Source organism: Cupressus sempervirens, chromosome 2 (assembly GCF_028749045.1).
Source record: "Cupressus sempervirens isolate cs-2001-9-10 chromosome 2, ASM2874904v1, whole genome shotgun sequence".
Classification (NCBI taxonomy): Eukaryota; Viridiplantae; Streptophyta; class Pinopsida; order Cupressales; family Cupressaceae; genus Cupressus; species Cupressus sempervirens.
This window is the reverse complement of record NC_143119.1, coordinates 47,802,648-47,814,961: the sequence shown is the minus strand read 5'-3', so window position 1 is coordinate 47,814,961 and position 12,314 is coordinate 47,802,648. Positions and strand designations below refer to the sequence as shown.

The window sequence follows — 12,314 nt, the reverse complement described above, 5'->3', positions numbered from 1 at the left end:
GCATTGGAATGTATTGACATGTTGCATTCATGATTGTGTTTGTCATTGATGTCAACATAGTATGGTTTTCGTAAAGACTAGCTAAGTAATAGATAGAGCTCTTAGTCGTATAGATAATGGTTTGATTTTCTAGTGATGCATAGTTGTGGACATGTTCAAAATAGTGTCCTAATGATGTGGTTTAGTGCACAAAGTCTAAGTCAAAGATGTATGAAAGTTGTACCTAATTTATAGAGAGCAGTTCAGAGACAAAGCATTAGGAAAGTAGTTCCTAATGTTTTTTTGCTATCTTAAATGTGAGATGTAATGAGAAGATGCATAGTTAGGTAGTGAAAAATAATTTTTTTTGGTGATGTTAACAAGTGCGCAAGCCCTATTATCACAAATGTGAAGTCTTGTATAGACTACGAGTCAATAGTGCTATTGTAATTGCAATTAATTAATTATCTTATTATAATTAATTGGAAAAGCCTCAAGGCTACCTCAATGAATTATTTTTAAGATATGGTATAAAGGAAAGATGTTTTCCTTGTTTTTAATGAGGAAGTGTGTGGTGATCATTGTATGAAGTGTGAAGTGTAAAAAGGAGCAAAGGTTTTAAGGAATGTGTGTAAGCAATCCAAAGGATTATTGGATGTGAGATTTGTGATCTGGTTACATCTAAAGGAGAAGAAGTCTGGTTGACAAGACATAGGAAGAGGAAGGAAGTACTATTTATTTCTATTATTCTAGAAGGAATAATACATAGATCATTTGGATAGTGGGTTCATTGATCTTTCCCTTGAAGCTGTTTGGGCAGTGATTTTAGCTATCTTCCATAAATCCTAACAGGGTTATAATCTCCTAATAGGGATTCAAAGTCTCCTAACAAGGACTCATATGTACTAAATGTATTCATAGACTCTTAACAGGGTCTATCCTCTAACAAGGAATATTTATATTAGTACATCATCTTATGGGTACCTTTGAGATTTTGATGAGTGTTCGGGTTTGGTGTGAAGGAAGTCCTTAGTGGGACTTGAGGAGTCAATAGGGATCTGAAGCATTATTGGTCCACATAGAGTCTACCAGTGGGCATGAATGCAATTGGTGAAGCATGAACTTAAAGTAAACAAAATCAACAGTTTTCATACCTTCGTGAGGTTCTCTGTCCTCTAATGAAAAAATATGAGATCCTTCCATGTGGCCATACAATATTGAAGGGGATTCAAGCCACTTAAGTAGAATATTCTACATGATTTTAAATCAACGACTGGTACTTAATCACATGATAAGAAAGATTTAGTGTTGAGGAACTAGCTTGGATGAAGATCAACAATCTACATGTTTTTGTGGGATTTGACATTCATCTTGAAAAAATATGAGATTAGGGCACGTGGCATCTCTTCTAAAAGATATTGAAATTTCAATGGAGTCTACATGACATCTCTTATCATCTCTCATTGGTTGAGTAATGGGATATAGGTGATGACATGGATGGTCAACACATGTCAACAGGATGAATTAGGCATCTAATGAAGGAAAAACCAATATCAACAATGCAAATTCAAACATTGTATTATGACAAAAGGAAAAACATTATAATAAAGACTATATTTATGTCACATGAATTCAAGAGTTAAGGAAAAAACAAAGGACTTTAAACCTATCAAATCATTCCATCATTTCCATCATAAAGCATTTCAAATCTTGGATATAACTATGTCTACTTGTAGAAGAAGAATTCAAGGCAAAATTCTACGTGGAATTTCTCAGCAAAAGGGAAAGTAACAAAAATCATCTTTAAACTCTCAACAATTATTTTCAACAAGGATTGAAATTATATGATTCTTTTGGTGTGTTTGGTCATTTTTGAAAAATTAGTGTTAATTGACAAACCCTAGTCTTCTTAGTAAAACAAAATTGTGAAAAAGTCACCCAAGAAACATTATGGCCAATTCAAGAAACATAGAAGAATACCAGCAAGGAGACCAAAGTGGAGGAAACTAATGAACCATGAAGCATTTTTGACTCTTAGGATTGAGCTCTTGTGGAGGTGCTGGGATAGCCTATTACATAAGAATCCAACCCTAGCACAAGAAAAGGGGTTTCCCCTTCAACAGTCAATTGATTTCTGAAGAGGGTTTCTAACACCACTCCTAGCCACCTTTTCTGGATGGAGGCTCTCTTTGATAGATGCAAGGAAGAAAATGAAGGACCATGGATATCAGTCAAGAATAAGAAAAACAAAAATAGATTAGGAATCATAGACCAAATTTATTTTTGATTCAGGAAACTAAAATGAAAACAGAGAAAGTTGAAAATATATTTTTCAATAAAGGAATGAGGAACACGACTATAGACTCTGATGGGGATTTTGGAGGCCTACTAGTAATCTAGAAGGAAACCTTTAAAGTTGACATCATCTTCGATAAAGGTAATTTTTTTCTCATGCACTTCTTTAATCCTAAGGCTTAGGTTAGCTAGTTTCTAATGAACATCCTTGCCTCTAATATTAAGAATAACAAAAGAATATTTTGATTTTTTTTTTTTGATTTGGTGACCCAGATGGGGGAACCAAAGGGCATCATTATGGGTGATTTTAGTACCCCTCTCTTGGCCTCAGAGAAGTTAGGTAGGCTCCCACCTGATGTGGATAGTAGGCAACATTTGGTAGACATGATAAGGGACCTGGCCCTTTTGGATGTTGATCTTGGGGGAGGAAAATTTACTTGGTCCAATAGGAGAATTTGCATGGATTGCATTCAAGTGAGATTGGTTAGGGCCCTCATCACTTTGGATTGGATGAACCATTTTCATTACAAGTTCTTGTCTATGGTGCATCTTGGATCAGATCATTCTCCAATCTCTCTTACCTTAGATACCATAAATAGAAAGAAGGCTTCCCCTTTAGATTTGAGAAGATGTGGTCTACTCACCCTAGCTTGTTTGAAAAAATTAAGGAGTGGTGGGGTATAGAGGTTAAAGGAACTACCATGTATAAGGTGGCCAAGAAACTTAGACTCATTAAAATGGAGATTCAAAAATGGAACAAAATGGACTTTGCTAATATTTTTCAAGCTAAAGAACACATTTTGGAGGACCTTGTTGAGCTGTAGGAAGAGATTCAGATATTGATGACGGGCCACACCACCCGTACCAACGCACAACAAAAAATGCAACAAGATGGAGATAGAGAGATGACAAAAAAAATGCTTCATAAAGCATCCATTAATACTTGAAATCCACTAGAAGAGATTACATTTGAAGAGCTTACAATTCAAGAACTTCTATTTCTTGAACTTCCATTAGAAGAGCTTCCATTTCTCCAACTTCCTTTAGAAGAGCTTCCATTCCTTGAACTTGATTACAAATGATTATAAGCCTTTCTTAAATAGGCACTTCTAACCCAAGACATTACAAACACAAGCAATGTGGGATAAAAGGTAAATACAACTACCTTTAAATAAATATTAAATTCCCACCCAAATACAACTAAGCACCCAACAAATATTAAATGCATGATTTAAGGAACTTTCCACAAACTTCTAAGATGCCACCTACACACCTCGATTAATGGAATGACAACTATTTTTATTATTTTCTATTTATGCCACCCATGCACCTTGAAAATAGAGATTCCTCTTTTTTCCATTTTCCCTTATTTTATTTTTTAATTATTTTTCCTTCTATTTTCGTCACTTTCTCATGCATCAGATATGGGGTTATGATGATATTAAGATGAATTCTAAGAAGGATATTCTAGCTAGGCTCCACAACATTGTGGGGAAAGAGGAAATGTTTTGGAGGTAGAGGTCTAGATCGATCTGGCTCAAGGAAGGGGACAAAAGCTCAGGATTCTTCCACCTCTCCACTTTTAAACATAGGGCTACCAAAACAATTTGTGAGATTAAAAAGGGGAATGATACTATTAGGGAAGATAATGAGATAAGGAGGAAGCTATCCATTACTTTTCTTCCATCCTAGCTAAAGACCTTAACTTGGAAGAAGAGGACCAAAATGTTATTCTTAATACCATTCCTAGTGTAATTAGTGATGTCCATAATTGGGCCTTAGTGGTCATCCCAAAGTTAGAAGAAATTAAGGAGGCAATGTTTGCTTTCCCAGATTGGAAGGCCCCTAGCCCTGATGATTTCCCCACCTTTTTCTTCCAGATGTATTGGGAAATTATTCAATATGATCTTGTCAAAGTTGTTCAAGAATTTTTTGGAGCTTGGAACCTGCTTAAAGAAATCAATGCCACTTTTTTGGTTTTCATCCCTAAAGTCACTAGTGTGGATTGTTTTGAAATTTTTAGATTGATTAGCCTCTATAACTCTTTTTACAAGATTTTTATGAAGGTTTTAATTAACAAATTTATCAAATTACTTTTGGAGATTATTGCACCTCAGCAATTAGGATTTGTCCCTGATAGACAAATCTTGGACTCCATCATTGAGGTCCATGAAGTGATCCACCCCCTTGATGTTGGAAAACAAGAGGGTTTTCTTCTTAAACTTGATCTTTCTAAGGCCTATGACAGGGTGGAATGGGGATTCTTGGACAAAATTCTAGAAGCTTTTGGCTTCAATGTCAGAGTGAGAAGGATTATCTCTCAATTGGTTTCTACCCCCTCCTTTGTGATCATGGTTAATGGGACCCCCTATAACTTTTTCAAATCCTCAAGAGGGATTTGGCAGGGAGACCCTCTCTCACCTATCCTTTTCATCATCCTGGTTGAATGTCTAGGTAGGCTTATCCATTACAAAAGGAGTAGAGGGGATTTAGTGGGCCTTAAACCTCCCTTTGGTCCCTTGGTCTTCACCCACCAAAAATTCATGGATGACACCATTTTGGGGGGAGAGGCCTCAGTTAGAGAAGCTAGGAATGTGAAAAGCATCCTCAATACTTGTTCCAATGCTCTTGGGCAACTTATCAACTAGAACAAGAGTTCGGTGTTCTTTTTAATACCCTAGAGGACAGACATAGGAAAATTGCTGACATTTTGGGTTGCAATTTTGGCATCCTCCTTTCCATTTATTTGGGTCTCCCCTTGTGGAAAAAACCTCTTGACAACTTTTGGAATAATCTCATTGATAGATTCAATAAGAAGCTGGCGGGATGGAATGACATCACTCTAAGTTAGGTTGGCAAAGTGATGTTGATTAAATATACTTTGCAGAATTTTCCCACTTATGCTTTAAGCCTCTTCTCTATCCCATCTAAGGTGGCTGATAATCTAGAAGCAATAAAGAGGAATTTCATGTGGTCTAGCAATGAAGACAACAAGAAATACCCTTTGGTGGCTTGGGATAAAATCTGCAAATCAAAGAAGTACGAGGGACTAGGAATTATAAATTAGAAATAGTTCAAGCAAAGCCCTTCAAGGAAAAAAGATTTGGAGGCTTTTCAAAACCAATGGGGAAAGGAGAGATATTTTGAAGTTGAAGTGTGTTGCTAACATCAATTTCATATAGTTTATTAGTAGGGATACTGACCTGAGGGGATCTAACATTTGGAATCATTTTTTGAGAGTAAAGAGCTTAGCTTTTGAGAGAGCTAAATGGAAATTGGGTAATGGAGAAGATATCAATTTCTGGCATGATGATTGGCTTAGTTCTGGGTCTCTATAAGATATAGATCCATATAATAGATGGGCTAACGATTGTATGGAAAGATATGGCAGCAAAGTGAGTGACTATAGGATCCATAATGGATTGATCTGGCTAAGATGTCCCTGGAGCTCAAGTTGTTGATGGACATGGTCAAGCATATTCCCCTATCCCATAACAAAAATTCCATAATCTAGGGGAGACTATGAATGGAAATTACATTGTAGCCTTTGGCTATGAGACTATGCAAAACAATGGTCTTGCCCTAGTTTGGGCCAAAGCCTGGTATCCAGGTCTCATCCAAAAAATTAAGATTTTTTTCTAGATTATGCTCCAAAATTGCATTCTAATGGTGGACAACCCTACCAAGAGGGGGAATATGATGCCCAATAGATGCATTGTATGAAAAAATCATAGTGAGAGTGTTGAGCATATATTTATCCATTTTCATTTCATCAAAATTATCTGGTATCTTTTCCTATCTTTTTTCAATATGACTTGGTGCTTTCCTTCCAACATTTTTGGGCTCTTTGAACAATGGCACTCTGGGTTGTTAGGGGGTGATATCATAGAGATGTGAAATTGGACCTTACCCCATGTGTGTTGGAGGGTTTGGAAAGAGTGCAACAGCAAAATTTTTAGGGAGAAGGAAACAAAGGTAGACATTGTCTTCCAAAAATGCCTTAATGCTTTGATTGAAAACTACACCAAAATCAAACATCCTATCCCCTCTCTGCAAAAAGGGTAGGGATAAAAATAAGAGGGAAGATTACAAATGGAATCTTCTGCCTAAGGGATGGCATAAAGCTAATTTTAATGGGGCAGCCAAAGGCAACCTGAGAAAGGTAGGGGTAGGAGGCATCATTAGAAATGCATTTGGTAAAGGGATTGCGATGGTTTTTTCCTCTCTAGGAATTGAAACTAATCATTATACAGAGGTGATTGTGGCTCATCAAACAATCAAATTGGCTAGAGAAATGGGAGTTAAAAATCTATGGTTGGAAGGAGATTCAAAAAATAATGTAGATTACCTTAATGAGAAGAACAAGCCAACATGGATGATAACAAATATCATTGAAGAATGCATCCAAAACCTTAAAACCTTTGAAAAAACCTATGTGGTTTGTGAGTATCAGGAAACCATCAAGTGGCAGACAGGTTGGCTAATTGGGCAGTCAAGTATAATGAAGTGGCTAAGTGGATAGATGGGCATAAATTTCTATCAAATATTAATGATTTGATAAAAAAGGAAAGGATCTTGGGTAGATTGGGAATCATAAAAGGTCAATTATGATTGTTAATGAGTTATGGGGAATGGGCAAAAATATCATGTGTAGATTTATTATGATTTATTATGAGTTATTGGGAATGTGTAGAAATGTGATGTGTAAGTACGACAACACTTGTACTTCTCACACCAAAAATATCCCTCAACTTACTTTGAGGATCAATTTTGGGCAAAAAGTTCACAAGGTCAAAGGAAGTTTCAAGAAAATGAGTAGTGCCAAAGATATTCTGGCTTCAAAGGGTATCAATACCAGAAATAGAGCTTGCACAGAGGAAGACATCATGGTGGGGCAAAGACATAGGAGGAAACCAGAGGATGAAGCTTAGAAGTGGCATAGACACTCCAAGGTGTGGAGAATTCTGAAAAAGGTGAAATCATTAATTTCATAAAAAAATGCCATGGTTGGAAACCCTCCATTACTAGGTGTATGGTAAAGAGGTAGAATGAGAAAATTGTTAAAATTGGTGGGGTGGATTTCATAGTGATTGGGGATGTTATATCCATTGTGATTGACATTCCCATTATTAGGAAGAAATTCTATAGAGATAGAAAAATTTCAAGGTAGGTGTTGGTTGAATTCACTAAGGATTTAGAGGAAAAGAAGGCATTGGTGAAGAAGGGTATTTATTATCTATTGAGCTCCATCAAGCCATTGTGGAGGTTTGTGCTGAAGATTATGATCAAGTACATCTCCCTTGACACCATATTCAACCACTTTTGCACCCACTATTTCATGCTTCTCAACAATTTTAGGTATGGGGCTAAGATATCTATTCCCTTCTACCTCTACTCTTCTATTAATGAAAATATTAATGATTATATGGAGAAGCATTCTAGCAACTTGACCTCCCATGAGGGGCTTTTGTTGTTATTCTATGATTTTTTTAAGGCTAGTTCTATGGGGACACAAATTAAGAATAGTATGGAGGGCAAGAAGGGAAAAGGGGAATTAGAAGAGTTAGGAGAGGACTATATGCCTTGTGATATTGAGGATAGCCTTGAGATGCACTCAGACTCAAAGGAGGATGAGTCCCCACATCACAACTCTAGTAAAAGAATCATTAAAATGGAAAGGAAGGAGAAAAAAGCACTAAGTAAACCCAAATAGGGTTTTGACATATCTTCAAACATGGACTATAATGAAAGGGCCAAGGGCATGGATATAGAGGATGAAGTGATGAAGGCAAGAAGGATTCTTTTCTTAAAGAAGGGGAGGGCATAGAGAGGAAGAGGGGTAAGAGAAACATCACCATCAAAATGCTGATTAGAAAAGAGGAGGAAGTCATGACCTTTAAGGGTAAGAAAGAGGGAAAGTCTTTGATTCAAAGGAGAAAAAATAGGGGGCAGGGAAGGATAGGGTAGATGGGGACATTAATTAGAGTGAAGGAGAGGAGTAGGAGCAGGGCTATGAGGAATTTGGAACCAACAAATAAAAATGTTTGATAATGGGCAAGGATAAGAATGTGGTATGGAGAAATTTTGACACTGTTTCTACTAAAATGGGGATTAATAGAGAATTGATCAGAACTTGGGTCGAATAAAATGAAGAGGGAAAAATAAAAATGGAAGAGTTGATTGACCTAGTCCTTGTGATTTTTAATGACACCACTAAGGAAAATCCTCAAGTGGATATTCTTAACAATGCCAAAAACAATGTGGTGGATAGCTTCCGCACCACTAAATGGATTTTTCATGAAATTTAAGAGCTCAAATACAAAGTGAGAAACTTGGAGAGGTAGAACTAGAGCTTGAAGAACAAGAAAATGTAGGATGAAAGGAGCATGGACAATAGAGTGGAGGAAGTGAAGAGTAGGATCCAAACTATGGAGAGCTTAATGCATATTATAGTTGAACAAAGCTATATAAAATTCTCAAGGAGGTTAATGAGAACATAAAGGTGCTCATTAAAAAAGTGGAAGAACATAGAGCCAACAAGGAGGAGGACCCTTCTCCCAAAAGTGCCAAGGACAGGTCACTTGAAGATAGTTCGAGGAAGCAAACCAAATCCAACATGAAAAAGAAGGATTTCTAGGAACCTAACAAGGATCTCTCAGACATGAAAGAGGTGGCTAGTAGATTGTCGGAGCTAGAAATTAGTGTAGTAGAAATACTCAGAGAAATCACCTAAGCTGCCTTCCTAGCTTTTTTAGCGATTCCTTTTTTTTTGTCCTACCCCCTTGGTTTTTTCAGGTTTCTTTCTTTTATTTGTGGGAGGCTATTCTAGTTGGTTGCTTTTAGTTAAATTATTACTCTAAGCGTTCTTATTTTTGTTTGTTTTTTGTTGTGTAAGGGTTTTAGGGTTCCGTTAAAACCTATTTTCCTTAATAAAAAACATTATGGCCAAATCAATTATGAGGATGGGCACTTTCAAGATGATTTTATCAATCAATTACCCTTGTCTATGTTAGAAAGTAAAGTCCACCAATATAACTGAGAGGGGAAGTGAATTAGTTATCCAACTATTATAACAATTATCAACCTTATTAACCCTTAACCATATGAGCAATATAAATAGAAAACATAACAAGATACTCATACACAATAACACCACATATGTTAACTAGGGAAACCCTTGATCAGAGGGAAAAACCTAGTGAGGATGATACCCACAAAATGATGTACTAATATAAATATGCCTTGCTAAAGGATGGACATTGTTAGCAGTCAATACAAACATTCAGTACATATCAGTACCTATTAGGAGACTTTGAATCCTTGTTCAGAGATTCTGACCATGTTATTAATTGTGGCTACCCTATTAGGAGTTTTGAAAGGAAGATGAACCCAATGTCCAAAAAAATTTAGGGGCAAGACCACTGAACTCACTATCCATCTGGTCTTTGTATTATTCCTTGTAGAATAATAGAAATGATTTTTACTTGCAATTACTCTTTCTCTATTTTTTCAACTAGAATACTCTTCTTCTTCTGAACTCGATACCAGATTGCCATTTTTTCATCCAATAATCCCTTGGATCACTTACACACATTTACCAAATATTCTTCTCTTGTTCACACTTGTCTCAACCAAAATGCATCACTATCACACTTTAAAAAAAGGAAAATAACCTTTATTTATACCATGTCCTCAAAATAAGTCCTTGAGTTAGCCTTGATACTTTCCCAATTAATTATAATAGGACCTCAGTAAGATAATAAATTATTTCACAATTACATAATACTATGTTGCCTGACTTTAAGTCACCCATTTTTTGGCAATATTGAGTCATATAGTCATCAAGTTAGTCTGGTGTCTAGGTCTAGATCTCCCCTAGGATAGGAAGCCTTTGCCGGGTTCATTTTCATTTGCCATCTTGTTTCAAGCTGGTTGGGTTATTATGAGAGTTTCATTTCTTTGGGTAGGTTGTAGATCCTAACCCGGCGGAGACTTGTACTTCAATGGATGTTTCTTTTTCAGGCAGAAGAATGGTTTCAAGACATGATTTTCAGATGCTACAAGGAATTAGAGGAAACGTTACCACTCGATGAAGGCTATCGACATTATGTTTCATTTCTCTATGTTTACTACAACAATTGAAGAGAAAAAAATGCAATGTTACCATGATTCATGGCATTCAAGATTGTGGTATCTAAAATTAATTATGTGGATTTCCTTTATGATAATGTTTTTTCTTTTTCCACCCATTGTTATTCAACTATATGGGAGAAGTAGCAGCCATGATGCTCGAAAAAAGTGCCATGAATGTTAGGAAGCACCGTAAGGATCTTGAAGACAATGTGAAATTCATCGAAGATGGTCTAGTTGATATGGAGATTTGGAGTCAATAGCTTCAAGAAAGGTTACAAGTCCATCTTCAGGAACTGTTCTACCATTTGTTGGCATTGCATGTTTTGGAGCCATTTTATTTGGTTACCATCTTGGTGTAGTTAATGGAGCACTTGAATATCTTGCAAAGGATCTTGGATTTGCTGAAAATACTATTTTATAAGGTTGGGTGGTCAGCACAACACTTGTAGGTGCTACTGTTGGGTCGTTTATAGGAGGTGCATTGGCTGATAAATTTGGCTAAAAGAAAACATTCCAACTTGATGCAATACCTCTCATAGTTGGTGCTTTCTTAAGTACCACAACATAAAATGTACAAGAAATGATTATTGGTCATTTGATTTTTGGAGTTGGTATTGGAACCTCTTCCTCTTTGGTTCCACTTTATGTTTCAGAGATATCACCTACTGAGATCCGTGGTGCATTTGGATCTACTAATCAACTTTTCATCTGTGCTGATATATTGCTTGTGTTAGTGGCTAGATTACCCTTGGCTAGGAACCAAATATGGTGGCAGAATATGTTCATTGTTGCTACTGTGCCAACAATCCTTATGGCATTGGGAATGATATTTGCCCCTAAAAGCCCTTACTAGCTCTTCAAGCAAGGAAAAATAGCTCAGGCTGAATCTGCAATCAAGACCCTTTGGGGAAAAGGAAAGGTAGAAGAAGTCATGGCCGATTTGAGAGCAGGTAGCATAGGTTATGTGTAGGAGAATGCTAGGTGGTTTGACTTCTTTAGTAAATGCTATTGGAAAGTGTTCAGTGTTGGAGCAACACTCTTCTTGTTTCAGCAACTGGCTGGTATAAACACAGTTATTTACTATTCCACAACAGTGTTTTGGAGTGCTAGCATTGCCTCTGATGTTGCTACAAGTGCTCTTGTAGGTGCTTCAAATATCCTCAGTACAACTGTTGCCTCTTCCCTAATGGACAAACAAGGAAGAAAGAGCCCGCTTATGATAAGTTTTACGGGAATGGCTGTCTTAATGCTGTTGCTTTCTTTACCACTCCCTTGGAAAGTACTGGCACCATTCTTTGGAACTCTCACCGTTCTTGGAATAGTCTTGTATGTTTTATCATTTTCATTGAGAGCCAACCCTATTCCAGCTTGACTTCTCCCAGAAATATTTGCATCACGTATTCATGCAAAGGTTGTTACCTTATCTCTTGGAATGCATTGGGTTTCAAACTTCATCATAGGTCTGTATTTCCTAAAACCATTACCAAAGTATAGAAAGTGAATACAAGGCCATTGTACGTGCATAATCTATGATCAATGTGATAGTGGAATCGAAGAACTTATCATTTTCCTCTCTAAACCAGAAGCTCTCATATAATATTACGATTGAAGAAAACTGAAAAGGGAAAGGAATCAGTTATGAAACTAAAAGGCCACCATGAAAACTGGAAAGTCACGAGAAGAGGAACTGGATGGTCATGGAAGAATCAATCGATCACTTGGGAGATTATTTATTGCAGATCTTCTGGAGGGAATAGGGGGCTTCTTTTTTGCAAGAGACAGAGAGTTGGAGTAGAGAGGGGAGCATTTTTAATTTCTGCATTTTCATTCATGCATTAGGAGATGGATATTTTGGTTCTTTGTAATAGATTTGGCTATAGATTGTAAGAAAATGTAATCAGAGTATT

At 36.7% G+C, this 12,314-nt stretch overlaps 1 pseudogene; it reads left to right on the top strand.

Annotated features, from left to right (window-relative positions):
• The window catches only part of LOC149571002 (plastidic glucose transporter 4 pseudogene), a 148,389-nt pseudogene extending 136,481 nt beyond the window's left edge, over window positions 1-11,908 (top strand).
• The last annotated feature ends 406 nt before the right edge of the window (window positions 11,909-12,314 follow it).